Source organism: Belonocnema kinseyi, chromosome 1 (genome assembly GCF_010883055.1).
Source record: "Belonocnema kinseyi isolate 2016_QV_RU_SX_M_011 chromosome 1, B_treatae_v1, whole genome shotgun sequence".
Taxonomy (NCBI): Eukaryota; Metazoa; Arthropoda; class Insecta; order Hymenoptera; family Cynipidae; genus Belonocnema; species Belonocnema kinseyi.
Window position 1 is genome coordinate 41,562,455 of NC_046657.1, and position 5,559 is coordinate 41,568,013.

A 5,559-nucleotide genomic window follows, 5' to 3' on the forward strand; every position below is an offset into this window, starting at 1 on the left:
ACTAATGCCATCTCTTAGAATTTTCAGGTACTTATCAGACTGCCTAGTATCAAGATTGCTGAAACTTACCACCATCAATTTTCCCTTCATCTGACTTTATTCTACGCCTTACAGCCCCTGCAGAAACCATTTTCTCTCCCCTTACTTTTCCTAGCATAACGAGAGCCACCTTTGTCCCCCTTAAAGGCCTACACTCCTGACCACAAACTTCCCTAACCTTTTGCCAACCTAACAACACTTTCTCAATTTAACCAAATCCCGTACGCGGGCTATTGTGCACGCCAGTTCTGAAGACATGGCTTTAAAAAAAGCGTTTAAAGCAATCGTCATTTGCTGTAGGGAATGACGATGCGATTCATTTTTACAACTTTTTAAGCCATTTTCATTACGCGCATGTTTTTGACTCTGTCAAAATACGACTCTGTACAATCTGCTATAACAATAAAGCGAGCGCACCTAAAACGGGCGGCACCGGGCGGCAGCACATGCCACGACAAAAAATTCATATCTACCGCTATTTTTGAAATTTCGGCCTGAAATTTTACACATGAATTTCTGGATGTATTTTTAAATTTATAGTGTAATGATTAATTTCTATCCCTAATCTTAGTTGTGTGAGGAACATTTTCAACAAGGTTAATCATTTGGGACTTTTATTGAAATTCTTCTGAAACGGACATTTTTATTATTTTAAATATGGACCTTAATTATATTGTATTGTGTGTTTCATTCGAGACATTTACCCCAACTCTGCTAGTACATATAATATCTGTAATTTAGAACACCGTATATTTGTAAATAGTAAGGAGTATTTTTTTTATATTTGATTTTCCAAAGTTTCCATTTTATTTTCTAAATATTTAGATTCTCAAATCGACACACAGAACAGAAGATAGTATTCCGTTTTAAAAACATATAAAGGAATTACTTCTGTGCAACAAATAGATTATTTAGCCTCTATTACGAATTATAGTCGACCACTCGAAAAAAATGTGTAAAGGCCTACTCTTATGTAGGATGGACCGGAGGAAAACCGAACGCCGTTGAAGAAGCGACTTTCAAATAGCATTTCTATTCGTTAAGCATTTTAAATCTTTATTGGAAAAATAATCTGTTTTATTAGAGGAGTGTAACGTTTATAACATTGATTGAAATACTTGTAGCATGATAATTGCATCACTATTTATAACTAATTTATCACAAAGGTAAATATATTTCATAAAAGAATCGTCGCAAGTGGAGAAATTTCGTCGCATAGCAGCTTGTTACAAATAATTAAATTTTCGAAACAGTGTTTTATTAATGGAATCGAATGGAAACTTCTAATGTGTCCCCTAAGGGTTTACGTTTTTCTTGCACATTCTTCCCTATTCCTTTACACACACCCCACACACTTACTTGCAGGTGGAAGAGGGAACTGCAGTTTAAGATGGGTTCCGAACCACCAAGAGCAACAGCCCTAAGTACTTAGAGAAGATCTTTTTCTCTAGAGGTACCGGTCCAAAGCCTACCTCGTGTTAGGTCATGGTTACTTCAATTCGGGTCGAGGTCTCCTCCTGCCAGGCATCCTCTTTCTTTCAGGCCCATAGCTTCACCGAATGAATCCAAAAATTTTCTTTTTGCATCAAACAAGTTATTTCTTTAATATGGGATCAAACAAATGTTTAATTCCAATATATTTTTTCTTTGTCGTTATTTTTTCGGTTCAAATAAATTGTTGGTTTATTAAAAAAAAATCTCTTGTTTAAAAGGAGCAAAATTCTTGTTTACATCGAATATGTTTTAAAAAAATAATGATAGATTTTGTTCAAGTGAATTAAACCTTTTTTGACACCTAACCTCAAAATTAGCATTATTTTTAAAAATAATGTAAAAGCTCAATAATATGTATATTGTTCATCGTAATTCTCGTTGTATATGTAAAAGCAGAAGCACTTATTCAATCAGAATGCTTAATTCTGGTTAATTTTTAATTGCGTGATTCTCACTTCTGAATTTAACAATCATAAATTCTAGTTTCTATATTCAAGGTAAAAGCCCCAAAATTCAAGTAGTACCAAAATTAGAGATATTGCGTCAAACTATCAATTAATTGAACATTTTACAATAAATAAAAATCTTTAGAATAATAGAACACTGAAAAAAGACCAATGCCATAACATCAATCACAGGATCAATTAATTAGGATTTTAGGTTCGTTAATTAGGAACTGTCGGCAGAGCTTTAGCACGACTAGGGGACACTTTGTGGTACTGCTTTGTATTGTATTGTTTTTTTGAATCAGATAAATATTGAAATGAATTTGAATAAACAGATTTTAAATAAATTTATTGTTCAATAAAAACCAATTTTTTTAAATCAGACAAATTTTACTAAATACATTATTTATTTTAACCAGTATGATCAATATCTTTCATTTCTTAGAAGTAAATAAACCTTTTTTTCGTTGAAGCAGAAAATATATTTAATTTAATTATAATATATTTATTCAAACAAATTTTGTTGTTTCATTCAAACAAACATTTCCTGAGAGTGAGTGTAATGGATTGTTTCCATAAAGATAAAAATATTACACAATCTCAATCTTTCATTAACCTCATTGTTCTCAGTTATATAACCTTGCTTAAATAAATATATACAGCCCTTAAAAAATTCATGAACCGATTTTCACGAAGAAACTAATATTTTTAAACAGTGAAGTTATTAAATTTTAAAGATCGCATCATTAATATTCACGACCCGGAATTTAGTTATACATTTAGATTTAAAAATTGGGCAATTTATTTAAACAAAATTAATTGCCCTATCAAGAAAAGAAAAACATATCTTCATTCGGCTCAGCCATATATCTAGGAGATTTTCGAAGTATGCGAAAATAATGATTTCTAAACAATTTAATTATTTTCAACGCTTTTCTAAATTAATTTCTATATTCGAACATATAGCTAAAACGCAAAAATAGACCCAGAAAAAATCAAAAGGCATCTATAATTGCGTCGCGACCTAATCTCTGGATGATTGTTTAATCATGAAAAAAATTATTATTTGAACAATTATACTGTTTGTAATATTTATAATTTGCTTAAACAATAAGCGAACAACATTTGACCATGAATGAGAACCAGAATATTATAGAATAGAAATTAATTTTTCAAAATGTTAAAATTCCAATGTAAACATTGTTTTTACCCCCTTCACTCTCACTCGAAATATCTATTGAAAATGAATTTTGATATTCGAAACTATAGCTAGAATGAACCAATAGAACCAGAAAAAAACTGAAGGTATCGATCAAGGCCTCTCGACCATATCTCTAGGTAATTTTTCAATGATGCAAAAAAAAATTTAAACAATTATATTGTTTATAATATTTGTAATTTGTTTAAACAATAAGTGAACAAACATTCTCCCTGAATGACAACCAAATATCTGTCCTGGAATATTGTAGAATCGAAATGAACTTTCCGAAACGTTAAAATTCCAATTTAAACATTGTTTTTACCCCCTTCACTCCTGCTCGAAAAATGCATTGAAAATGGATTATAATATTCAGAAATATAGCTAGAACAAACTAATAGTCCCAGCAAGATTCTAATGGTATCTTTCTAGGCCTCTCGACCATATTTCTAGGTGATTTTTAAATAATACAAAAAAAATTATTAATAAAATAATTATAATATCTGTAATATTTATCATTCGTTTTAACAATAACTGAACAACAATTTACCCTGAATGACAACCATATATCTATCCTGGAATTGATAAACGCGACTCGCATAGAGCAAGATACTTTTAATATATAAAAACTCTCTCGCATACGACATTTATTCATTCAGTAAATAACCAAATAGATATTAAGTCTTCAGGTTCTAGGGTAAGAGAGATAGAAGGAAAGTGACGTCAGCCGCGACGTCAGCGAGGCGGCAGGGCAAGTGGAGGCGCCGGACGCAAGTTCAGTGCCAGCGAGGCCAGACGCGCGCATCTTCTGCCACTCGATTCTGCCCTGTAACTCTCGAGGAGTGCGGATATAAAAGGCCGTGCAAAAGCGAAGACCGGCAGATCAGCTGCAGCTAGGAATCCTAGTAGCAGCAAAATACATCCTGTCCGGAGCGTATACGTACAGTATTTAAATGAAGCTATATGCCACCCACATCATGGTAAGGGGTTACTCATTTTGACTAAGTACGGCATCCGCTATTAGACGTGGCCTAGCCGACATGCCGGCCGTGATCATCAGACGATCTCGTGTCACGAGCGTGTTTCACTCCCTCTCAATCCCTCTTTCATTTTCTTCCTCTGTCCTCTAATCCGATAAGCGGCATACCAGCTATCATCCACGGTATTTTTAGGTGTCTCTACCTACCACCTTCGTTCACCGAGCACGGAAGACACTTCAGATACAATTCCCAGCGCAAGTCAACTATCTTACTCGCTCTACCAGAGGACGTGCCACCACCCCCATCTCCTCCCACAATGACACCTCGGCAGACGTTACCCAGCATCTATTTCCCTACATCTACTAATGAGGAAACTATTATGTTATAGGTTGGACCGAGTAAGCAGAAACTCTCAGAAAAAAGGCCCGAGGACAAACGACTGGGCTTCGTGATAGGACTAGAAGCGTAATTTTTCCCCGGCGGTGACAGCACTCGCTACCGAGACTATTTGGCACAACGTCCTCGCTTTGCACCAATACGCACGGGGCTTCGTATAATCAGGAATATAGACAGAACAACCCAAATGACAGTCTTGAGCTCCTACCTGCTCCGGTAGAACCGGAAAATCAGTCCCACTCTCTCTGCAGGGAACGTTCGCCCGACAACGAATCGCCGCGGGTGCATAGCGAGAACGAGAAATCAGTGAGCAGCTCACCGTGTAAAGATCGGGATTCCCAACAGACCTCCTTCACCTTGACCGTCTCCTTTATGACTCATTAAATGAGACAGCTAGGTTCCTTTCCCCTCCCTCCTTTCGTATTGTAAAAAAAGACGTCAGACCTCGACTCTTAGAAGTACGCCATATTGTCTAGGAAAGTGCTCTTACAGCCCAAAATATCACGCGCCAATAAAACTAACACCCTCCCCTCCCAGGCGTGGAGCTAAAGCTCCTCTTCTAATACCTTTCTCCAATATAGAAAGGGTCCGTCGTCAATAATAACGACAGTGTATCGCTTTTTTTTCACACATTATCTAAGTATGCATCAACAAATTGAGTTTCTGAAAACAAACTTGATTCAACCGGCAAAAGTATTCGTGAACGATTTCCATTGACATATCAACTGTACTTATCAACTGTAGTTTCAGATGATAAAAATGGCAGCAAAAAATGGTGGAAAAAGCTAAATTTCCTTACTTTTGATTTTTTAAAGGCTATTTACATTTCATGAAGATTATTTTTTAATTCTTCACACCTGAAAAAATAAAGGTCCAAGTAAAAAAAACATACTTGAAATTATTTCTCGGCAAATGAATCCCAGTCTATTTTTATCGCAATGAGAATCTCACTTTAAGAAAAAAATTTAATAAGCGTAAACGAGAAAAATATCTCTGTAAGAGTTAT